This window comes from Accipiter gentilis, chromosome 24 (genome assembly GCF_929443795.1).
Source record: "Accipiter gentilis chromosome 24, bAccGen1.1, whole genome shotgun sequence".
Classification (NCBI taxonomy): domain Eukaryota; kingdom Metazoa; phylum Chordata; class Aves; order Accipitriformes; family Accipitridae; genus Astur; species Astur gentilis.
Window position 1 is genome coordinate 7254386 of NC_064903.1, and position 12241 is coordinate 7266626.

Sequence of the window (12241 nt, forward strand, 5' to 3'; positions counted from 1 at the left end):
CCCAGATCGGTACAAAGTCTGGGGAAACAGCCTTGAAATGGCAGTGTGTATCTCTATGACAGCAGCCTCCTGTAGCCAATCTACCAGCACCAAACAGCTTAACTGTAGGAGTTTGGATGATAGGTGGCAATATCTGTCTGAAGGAAAGTTCTCACGCGGCTGTACCATCGCTCCAGCTCTGCAGTAAGCTGCAGCACGAGCTCTTTCCAGAAGACCATCATCACCCTGAAGGCCTGCCCCCGTTGCTGGTTATCCCTTGTTCGCAGCACCACAGAGGTCAACCACTGACCAAAACCACGCTAAGGATAGGAAGGATCTTACCGAGAGATGCCGAACGGGAGAGAAACGCTGCCAGTTCTGGATGACACCACTAGGCTCTAGGTAGGGTAGCCCTTATTCACAGCAGGCATAGACATAACCATGGGAGGAACGGTTTCATGAACTCAATGAACTCGATTAATTTTTCAGCTTCCTTTCAAATAAGCTTTAAAAAAAAATCAGGTTGCTATGCACAACAGAATAGAAACTGATATGTGACTCCAGTTAGAGACTGTAAGTAACACCTTACTTTAATTTAAATGTACTCATGTCCTACCAAATATGATATTAAATTTCTGCTTTACTGATTTCTTACAAATTAATTCACAGTATCTTCCAGGTTTTATAGATTAATGACTCTGCATTTTAACTTGCAAATGTCAGTGCCAATTTCAGTTTAAATTTAAAATAAATATTTTTCTTTTGTTAAAACCAGTGAAATAGCCATCAAGAAAAGCACCGGTGTCATTCAGCAAAAAGCAGCTCATCACAAACTTAGGTTCCAGAACAGGAAATATCGCTCTCTTTCTCCACACACATCTCTCTCTCTCTCTTATATAATTCCATACTGCCTATCAAAATAGCAGAAAACAGAAAGGACTATGATAATGCGTCTTCATATTTGTTTAAACTAATACATCACACAAAGCTAATGCTAGGCTGTTGTTACTGAATTTTCCTAGTCTGATTTCCAGACAGACTCCCTGACAGTGTCAAACTTTTCAAAGCAGCCCATCAACAGATTATTTTTGGACTTGAAAATTTTGTAGGCCTTGGAATAGATTTATTTGGTGAACTCAGGTAGTAAAGCTTTTCAGATAGATTAATGGACAAAGTGAAGTGCCTCTCCAGACTATAATATAAGGCATAAGAGACCTCATTTTTGAAGAAATGTCAGTTATAGGCACAGAAGACTTCTTTGTACTCCGATTTTCTCCATATATTTTCCATTTACGTGAGCCAGTCCGAGCCCTCCTTCCCACTGGCAATGTTATCAGTGAGACAATACCTTTCTCTAACAAAAATAGCATAGAAACTTGCATAAGAAAAATGAATTTGATAACAATAGAATGACTTTCTCATAATAATTTAATAAATTGAAGACATGAAGATTTAAATCCTCCAGTAGAGCTGCACAAAAAGGACTGATGAATTCATCAGCTCTTCCAAGCTTCCCAAAGAAGCTCAGATAATATTTCTTACCTCCTGCTTTACAGAGATCACCTATAAAAGAAAAACAGGCATTCAAGTCCCTCTATTATGCCATTCTTTGCCTCTGGGGCTAAACTCACTGTTGAATCTGCAGTAAGTAAATGTGAAACATTTAGAAATATTCCCATTTGTTTCTAATCTTTCTCATTAGAGTAATACACTTGTAAGACCCTTTCTGGTTAGAAGCATGGTTGTGAGCCCTGAAGTTACTGTACGGACATATAGCAAGCTACTGACCTTTATAGCTTTCTACTAATCCAAGAAAGTCTGCAAAAACATGCCAGAAATGCAAACACAGTTAGGCTGTCACTAGCTTTAGCTTTAGTTAAGCACTGTCAGTCCAATATTTCAGGAAGTCTTGAGACCTACAGAAACCACATCAAACCAACCAAATTATGAAATCCATGAACTGAGAATTCCCAGATTATTTTGAAACCATCAAAATAATTTAAAAACAAACAATACCACCCCTTCCTGGCTCTCCATTTTTCCATAGCTCAGTGCAACTAGCCCTAAATTAAATTCTATTGAAGCCATCCCTATTAAGGAAAGCAACCAGAATTTGAGTTACTGCATTGGGATAGTTTCCTTTTCTTTGTTCAAGTAGTAAATTTGTGCTATCCCAGCTTCTTTTTCTCATCCTCTTCAATGTATTTTATCCATCCTCAGCTGGATACAGTCAGTTTTTAAAGATCATTTTCAAGGCAGTTTCAGGCCCTGCACTCAGCCCAGCTCTCAAATTTTTTTTATGGACTTAACAGCATATCTTTATATACAGTTCTTCCTCTTTTTCTTGTCACTGTATAAAAATGAAGACAGAAAGTGATGGGACTAACTAACGCAGGGATGCGATCCTGCAACAAGTCAGAAATTGCTATTTGCAAAAATAAGTGAGAAAAAAAGAAGAAATACTTTTTCCCCTCCGGTTTATTCCAATGACAGTCAAGTTGGTGCTATAAGTAAGGACAGCAGGAAAGACAATTTTACACAGAGTATATGTAATCCGTAAATTCACAGTGTCTCTTTAGGCACAGAACCTTTGGGATTTTATTCTGTTTTAATCTATGTTCCATAAAAATCTTTCACCCCACCAAAATTCTCAGGTTATACATGGATTCAGATGGTGGCCAGCTGATAGGAGCCTCCTCTTTATTCTGGAAGAATCAAAATACTCTGAATCTGGCCACTTATTTTGTTAAGGGACTACGGGAACAGAAAGAGAGATTGACAGAAGCAGGCTAATTCAGTAGCCATGAATACATGGATACACACTACACATTAGTTCCAAAAGAAGCAAGTATGATTTAATTCCTGTCCTTCAGGAAGAAAACTTCCCTTCCATAAAAATCTACCCATGATACAGAAATTGAAAATCTTTCAAAACAGCACCAGCAAACACACCAAGGTTGTGCCCTAGGAAGGAGTACTTTCAAGCAATTTCACATCTTAGGAAGAAACACACTTTAACTCTCTTGGTTCCGGATCCTTTTCTAAGCTGTGGCTTCCCCTCCACTTACTTGGTCCTCTCCTTCCTCCCTCCCAGCCCCCAAAACTATTCTCAAATAAAAAAATATCCTGCTATCACACAATTAACATTGAATAAAAACATAACATGGAGTATATTACTAGGCAATAAAGAGAAGCCATCAAACTGCCACAATAAAAGTATTTTCTTTTACCAAAAGGATGGTTCAAACAAATGTAAATAAGTACAGTATCTAGGATTTTCATGACTTCAGCTAAGCAGAATAAATGTACTGGGTCAAGCCAATAAGTTAAACTAATCATGCTGTACAGAGCTGTAGTCTTCTGACAAGCTGCATTCTGAAGTCTCTTTCTAAAACCGTTGTATCTACAGGGTCCATTCAAACTTCCCAAATGAAGGAGAGAATCCAAAGGGCAGTCAGTTAATTAGAGCCAACGATGTGGGAAATGCAAGATAATTAAATTCTTCTCCTAAAAGATTTATTTCTGAATATCAGTTTTGGGAGACCAAGGGGAGCAAGTGAGAAATTAATCTCACCCCGTAAAACTTAACTCACCTTTGTGAAACTCTTCTCATGAATCAAGCAATCATATTGTTGTGTAGCTTATTAAGAAACTTTACTGATTACAGTAATATTACACAATGATGATGCTGTACATATAATTTTAAAATTTTTGTCCTTGATATAAGCAGATGTTGTCTGCACAAACAGGAGATGTGCATTTGATCTATGAGCCAACTGCAGTAGAAAAGAATATGAACAAGTTTGATGTGAAAGAAAAAAAAAATCGAAACTTTTTAAAAACAAGGAAAATCAACTGTGAGAGGAAACATGATTTAGAAGGTAAGGGTTCTTCCTCTAAAACAGCATAATCAGGGCTTCTGTGTTTAAAAAGTCAAATTGTTGCCTAAGATTAGAAAAAGCTACTTGAACAGATGATCCTGGAAAGATTGCTCAGGTGAAAAACTTGGGGTTGTGATTAACTAATCTGAAAAGTAACCAGTTATTTAAGCTAAGCAAGCCCACATGTCCTCACTGTCTTGAAAGACAAAACAGAATCCAGAAGCAGAGATTTGACTGACATCTAATGGAAGATCATGGTGGAGACTACACACCAGCACATTGGCTCTTGCAATGGATATTGCTACTAACAAAGAAGAAAGTAGTGGCCTGAATTAGAATATCCATCCAGCATTTTATACAGCTGAGCACACTGTTGAAAGGCAAGTTTGGACATTAGAGTGTCCAATTTCAACATCTGAGTTCTCCAACAAGCTGTTAATGTCTTTAAGGAGAAGTGCACAGAATACTGAAGAATATCATACATGCTTTTAGCTACAAGCGATGTACAAGCATCCTTTCAAATGACAATATTGCCGTTCCCTATTTCCTGCTCTGCCATTGTTTTCTTAAGAATCCAGATAATCATCACATGTAATCCTTATTACCATAATTGATCTTGTATCTTTAAAAGGCAAGCAGGATAGAATCAGTCATACTGCAGCTCCACAGAAGAATGAGAATATACCGCTTAGGGAAGGCCACCTTTCCTTAGGATTTCCAGGAAATTCTCCTCTTTACTCTGAAGTGAACAGTCAAAAATACCATAGTTCTCCATAATTGAAAAAAAAAAAAAAAAAAAGAAAGTACAAGTAAAAAGAGAGATTCACCTCTGTGCATTTTTTCACCCTCAAGCTGTCCTTTCTGCTGAGGAAGCCAGAAAAGCAGAGGTATTGAGTATATGTATCAAGCAAAAATACCTGCTTTTCAACTCGCAAGTTAGCTTTTTTGAGTAACTTGATACTGCAGCTCAATAGCCAAACTTGCATCCATGCTTTAATTAGAGACAAGGGGAGCACCTACTGTTTGCATTTACAGTATATCTGGTTCATGAGCAGCAGGAGCAAGTTCAGCCATCACAACTGTTCAGCTTGTGCTGCTCTGATGCATCATTTCGGCAGGGGAGGCTTCGGTAACAATTAAGCAGAGCCATTCACAGCTGAAGAGACCCCTAAATTTTGCCAAGTGCAGTAGCTAGTGTTTTATCCTTGCTACTGTATCTTGTCAGCCACTGCACCACAGAAGTTATCAACAGAATCCATCTCTCTCTACGCTGACACCATGGGGGTGGGGGTGTCTATTCTCCCATAAACGTGTAGGATATTTATTCCACTAACTCATCCACTTTTATAGAGGATGAGCATTTAAATATCCTGTCTCATAACAGGAGATTAAATTTTTAGAGAAAGAATTTAAAAATAAACCACCATCAATTAATGTGGTTGTATTACAGCAGCTTCATTGCAGGGACTGACATAAAGGAAAAGAAAGCAGAAATGTTGAGCAGAAGGAAGCAGACAGTTAAAAAGTGGCTTTCTGGGATCTGAAAAACCAATGACAAGAGATGCTCAAATAAAGCTTTTTTCATGGTTACAAATGTATTACTTACTGGTAAAGAAAAATCTCAGACTATGAAGAAAAAGGAAGAACAAACGAGAAAAAAAATTATTTTCCTATTCATGAAATTGATAGTTTATGCCATGGAAAATTGAAATTATGACAAAAAATATTCCATTTGAAAGCTATCATAGGTAACATAAGCTGAAGAAGAATATGATCCTTTGGCAACTGAACAACACACAAATTTGTAAAGAATTCTATCTACCGTACTGCCAAAAAGAACTGTTAAATACCATTTTAAGAATCATGGTGATATAAATCTGCTTCCATCCACTTACATCAGGCACCCTAAGTCAATCTACTCCAGCTGTGATCTGGACTTACATACTTTAGGAAACCTTAAATGCAGTTATTTAACAAATTTGCTACAGTTGCAAATATATGTTAAAAACACACCCAAGCATTCTACAGTTACATCTGTCACCACTGTGTACAATTCAAGTTAAGTTCAATGTACCAATTAGCTCAGGTAAATATGGGGAAAGTCTGCTCTCAGGGCAACTACTAGAGACAATGGTATTATTTTAGATACAGTCAAGTAAGCATTAGTAAGACTTGGAAAAAAATGCTCGGAGCACTGTAATCTATTTTTGATCATTCATGACTACAGAGAAAGACAATGGAAATTTTCAAGTACAGAACTTAAAAATCTATCTATTCTTTATTTAACAATCATAGCTTTTCAAAATATGAATATTTCAAATATACAGCAATGCATCAATGAAAAATCACATCCTCTAAAACACAAGAGGGGGGGGTTACTTCAACTTTTGGGGCTTTGTTCTAACCCATTTTGAGTTAGAACAACAGATTGTTCCAGTGAAGGGACAGAAGCTGCAGCCAAAGGGCCATCTGCTGAGCCTCTCTCCAGTGAATCCCACAGCAAAAGGTGATGTGACAGAGCAACCCAGGCAACTGGGATACACACCATTAAGTAAGCGACAGAATGAAGGATGGAAAACTTTTGAGGGTAACTATAGACGAACGTGATCACTGCATCACTGCATTTCTTTAAAATAAAAAATCAGAAAGATGAAGGTATGTTCTATGAAGCCAGAAGACTTCTACCGCATGTGCTGCAAACTGGGCTTGCCTCAAGGTTTTCTTTGATTTTAAAACAAAACTGCAGTAATAGAGTAGCTTTAAATGGTCTCGTTCATACCTGCATCTTCCAAGAAATCCTTTACTCATTTAATAAAATAAATTTTTTTCCACCTCCACAGCAGAAGATTGTTTAGACCAGTTAGCACCCATTGAGGTTTCATCATGTTAGCTCATTTCAATGTAAATTTGTTAAGTGGTTGTTTCTAACGAAGGTATTATAATACAGTGACTGATACTCCATACTGTATTCCTTCAAGTAACTTTTAATACTTTTGAATTGGGATTAAGAAAAGTTTATGTATATACTGCCTATAAGGACGTATAATTCAGTGTATCATTTCATAACCCAGCTGTCAACAGAGACAACATTTTTATAATACATGTATTGTATGCGTGCCAGTATAAGATGAATAGTCCTGTAACTATAATCAATACCGTTCATTCAAACAACTGGCAGTAGCATTTCAGACAACTGGCAATTTCATCAGTTTCACTGGGCTGCCCAAAAATAAACAGCTTGAGAGGAATGAATGATCTCTGTGGTTATCTATAAATAATACTAATCTGAGTCATTTGTTTTAGGGGGGTTCATCACTGGGAGCTGCAGAAGTCTTATATCAGTGCAAAAGGCATGGCAGGCTTCAAGAAACTAAAAATAAATGCTGAAGAATTATACTGTTGGTTTTTTCATTCACCCAGCTACTGTATTTACATAGAAGCTCCACCGAAAGCACCAGGATCCCTCCGGTGTTACGGCAGTTCCAGCTCTGCAGGAAACTCACACCATCTCAAGGATTTGTAACCATCTCAGAAGTCGAACTGGATTCAGAGAAAGCTCTGGTGATCCGAGTAAACCTACCCTGGGAATAACTAATGCCAATTCTGAGGAAATGTAAGCAAGTTTGGGATTTTTAACTACTTCAGTGTGAAACGTGCCTACTCTCAAAAGTTTCTGAGAGCGAAACAAACCTAATGGCTCAATGAGAACAAGACTAACGCTGAGGCTGATGGGTGCGAGGTGAACCCAGGCAGACGGGGAACAGAAGGCGCCATTCACAGGCCTGTTCACTGTCTCTGGGAAGTGAAACAGCTCCTTTTTTTTTTTTTTTTTTTAAATGATGGTCTATCTGCTCCTCTCTATCAAAGCAAGGCAAGAACAGAGAACAGAGGAAAAGGAATAAAGACAGCTGACTAAAGGGAAAAAACACATCTCTGCGGAGCACAGATCCCAAAGAAAACTCCCAGAGCCCTGAAGTGAAGAAAGATCCAATTGCTGTGGTTGAAGTGACTCTCCCTGGCAGCCTTGCTGGGCTGTGGGCTAGCACAGAAACACCACTGTTGCCCAGCCTGCGAGCCTGCAGATTGGTGGGTCACCGGCCCTGAGGCTCTGAACATCTCTCATGCTCCTGCAGGAAAATCTCCTAACCATTAGGAATTACTATTAGGTTTTTGACCCTATTTCACCAGTTAGGAATCATAAGATGCCTGGTGTGTGCTCTAGGCAAAACAGAGGAATGATCAGTTCTCCCAAGGACCTAGAGGTTGGCACTCATCTGCTTCCAGGCAGGACTTATGCTGCCATGAGATACTCACTGCAGAGAGCTCAATACACCACTGGACTGCAGCAGTTTCTTTCTTGCGGATATCATGAGTGGGAGCCAAAGCCATCACCTCAGCTCCTTCACACAGAGTGTAATGCTCCAAGAAACTCCATCAGATCAGCTCCACAGAAATGCCCAAGCCCTCTGAACAGACTACTGGGCAGGAAGCAACAGCCTATGTGCATACATCCAGGCAACCAAAATGCTGCTGGACCAAGTTTAAAAAGTCACATTGTTCCATCTATAGCCATAAACAATCACTTTTCAGTCTTAAAGTCTGCTGCTCAGAAAATTTATATCTTGGCAATTAAAATAATCTTCAAGTTGTAGCATTATCCAATTTACAAGCTTATTGCTAGCATGATATGAAGGACAATCAGCACACCCAGCCACACCAAGAAAGCATTTCAGTGGGATGTTTCTAGAATAATGGCCAACAGCAAAATGATTAATGGCACCAACTTCTTCAGAAAGAAAACACTCGCTTTCCAGTGGACAAACAGGGGAAGCTCACAACCCAATTGGCACCTTCACACCTCTGAGAAATGAGACAGGCTGTACTGTGGAAGTTGCCTTTGCAAACAGAAGGTCAGCTGCTGTTTTAAAATGAAAGCCTTGATTATGTTGTTAAAGTAAAATTGTCTGCAGGACATTCACAGAGAAAAGCCAGCTTTTAAGAACGGGTGAATTTATCAAGCTGCAGATCTCTATTGCTTTGATCATCAATATTTTAGTTACTACTTGTTATTCTATATTGGCGATAAATCTCTATGCACTTGAACGGTAATCATCACAGCACAACATGATACACTTGTCTCAGAGATTTAAAGTTGGACTCAAACACAGAAAACCACCCCAAACAAAACGGGTAGGAGGATGGCTAAACTGGTAAAATAAAGTCTCTCAGTTTCAGGTAAATGGTTAGGTAGCAGTGTACACTACTATTAACCTAAAGTCCATAATGAGAGCCTAAATGAACAGTTCTAAGTGGACGCAGGCCTTTGTAACGGAGCTGCACTCCTGCAGTTGGGACTAATTGACCCTTTTGCTGGCAGGCTCAGCAGAGAAGGCAGTCAGCAGCGTCTGAACTGCAAGCAGGCCCTTCTCTGTCATGCAGAACAAAGTCACAGTCCTGATTATCCAGGAGGTTTGATCTTAATGCTTTACACTTCTATAGCATCTTTCATCCAGGAATGAGGCAGGCAGGATAGCAGGGGAGAATCTTAAACTGCTGTTGCCCTTCCCACACCCATTTCGCAGAAGGAAATCTCCTGTCTTTGGAGCTTTCCGATACTTTTTGCAAGTGTACTCCACATACATTGCATTACACAGCTGAATTTCTGAGAAACTGAAATGATAGATTCACATTTCACACATAGCTTCACCCAAGCTTCTTGAAAACACAATTAATAATCGATTTTGATTAAGTTATTTCCAAGAAGATTTTAATCCCCTTACAGAAAATGTAGCAATAGATTGAATTCAACCCAGCATACACAAGAAATGCACGGGGCTGATACAAGCATTTTTAGAGACCACATAGTAGAAAGGAGGAATCATATTAATCCTGCTTGCAATTTTGTCCAGAAAGATGCCATTTTTAAATTCCCGTGAATATCCTGATTAAGGCAGACTATTCCAGAGCAGCAGATTCTGGAATCAATTAACAAAACAATTCTTATTAACACAGGGAATCTCCAGACATTACCAAGGAAGCACAGAATCTTTTCAGAAAAGCCCGCAAGGAAAATATACTTAAATATCAAATTGTATCCTCCAGCGTATGCAGAGATTGCCTCAAATCTCACAATGCATCTTATGTGAAACAGAGGCTAGCACTGCAGAACAACACAATAAGAATTTAAGACAGGAAGTGCAGATAATTTATCTGAATAAAGCTTCCAGGAGAATAACTGATTTATGTTGATAATGATCCAAGCTGGAACCTGACCAGGATGCAGGAGTTAGCAGCATCACTACCCACAATAGGTTCATTATTCATGAAAAACAACAGGGTGTTTTTACAGATGAAAATAGGTTAAAATGTTAGCTTTATGCTTCAGCCAAAAGACCCTGTTTTGCCAGAGATCTGTTCTTGAATTACCTCTAGAGCAACTCAGGAATAGGTGCTATGTTTTTCAGTCAGGACTATCATTATTCATGCAAGCCCGTAAGAGACACAATGAGTTAAATTTCACAGAAGAGTCTATGGTCTTTAATGTCACACAGCCTCTATCCCTCTATTCATACAAGAATTGCAAAATCCATAAACTGATGCAGAGAGAGAGAGAAAACTAGTGAAATGTTCACAGCTACAAAAAAATATATATGGAGGGAAAGGGAAAAAAAGAAAAAAGAAAACCTGAAAGTAGAGATGGTGTAACTGACTACTGCTAAAAGCAAGGTCAGCACTTTCCACTGGAGACTATTTGATTTACACTATTTTGTTTCAATTGAAAAACAAAATCTTTCCTTGGCAGATTCTGCTCTACACAGTCTATTACAGATACTTCTGAGATACCCAGCATCATTTATAAAGGGACACTTATTACTGCTGAACGTGAACATTTTGTTAAATTTCCCAAAGTTCCAAGAGGAAATATGTGCAACACTACACAAGGGTGTATTCAGTTAGTTGTTGAAGTCAAGAGCCTGGACAACCTGCGTAGTCCTGGAGGAGAGGTGTGCTACTGATTGAGATGCTCCGAGTCTCCCTTGAAGAATGCATCGGCTGTCCTGGACCCACAATCCCCCACTTATCCAGAGGCTTAAAGCCAGGAATACCCCGCGACGGACCACTCTGTTTTTAACCTTTACTGGCTTCACTTCTTCAAACTCCTGCAGAGCTACTCCAAATTCACCCTGGTGTAAATCAGATCAGAGGAAGACTCCATTATGTATCTTGACTGCCCCTATTTATCTAATGGGATACAAAGAGGCTTTTTTTTCTTTTTGTTAGGGTAGAACAATGAAGCACTAAAACATTTAGGGTCCCAGTGGTCATTGTAGATACGCACAACTAAGTATCACTGCTTGCAATTTCTTTTTGTGTTATATAGCACAAAACGACTGGCAGTAATGCACATTTGATGCATATGAATGCATGTCTTTGAAACAGGACATTGTGGTCGTAGAAACCATCACTACATTTACCATGCTCTGCATGTAGTAAAGCTATACTGCTTCATGCTTTAAACAAGGCAACTCCTGCACCTGGAGCACCAAAGTGGAGTAGTGGAAAACTTCAGAAGGGTTAACTGGTCTCATTTTGATCAATTTTGGGTTTATCTCACTGCCTCTCCAGGTAATAAAGTAAGATGCCTGTAGATGGTGTGGAAAGACATGCTATACATACTTTAAATGACAAAAATTGTCTATCCATAAAATCCATCACAAGCAGCTTGAACTATATACCCTGAAAAAAGCAGACAGCTTTTTCCAAAACACACACAACTTTTTTTTTCACATCCATCATCTATATGTCATTATAAAAATTGGACAGAACAGGTGCTTTTACATTGAAGAAGGCAGATTCATATCTGCAGAAACATCTTGCTAACTTGGATAGGCTTCACCAAATTGTTTCAGTCAAGAACAGAAATGTACAAAACCCAGTAATCATCATTTCCAAAATACTTGGCTTCAACTGAAACCAAGTCCATTTTTTGAAGTCTGAAACTATTTAAAAAGCTTTTATTTTTAATCCTCTAATTTGCTGCTTGATCCCTATCTAATCTGTAAAACCTTTTTGGAACTACATCTTAAATGAAAGATTAGCAAGTCACACAGCTCCCATCATTTCTGATCATATGTGTTTTTGAAGTCATGCAGCATGATGTTCTGGGATATACAATTCATTTCTGGGATGCACAGAACACCAGTGGGATAACAGTTCTATGGAGGAACTTGGTCTGAGCTGGCCAAGGCATACAATATAAATATATGAATACTACCATCAGTCATGAGAATCACTCTGCTGACATGGCTGAAACAGGAAAGAAATAGGATGAGCTGGCATAGGATGACCACATGCATTTTTTTCTCTTTATTACTATTTTG

General features: G+C 38.7%; 1 protein-coding gene across 5 annotated transcripts in view; it reads right to left on the reverse strand.

Annotated features, from left to right (window-relative positions):
* GRIA3 (glutamate ionotropic receptor AMPA type subunit 3) overlaps positions 1-12241 on the reverse strand; it is a 154121-nt gene that overhangs the window by 131647 nt on the left and 10233 nt on the right. The gene's annotated exons all lie outside the window — the stretch shown is intronic.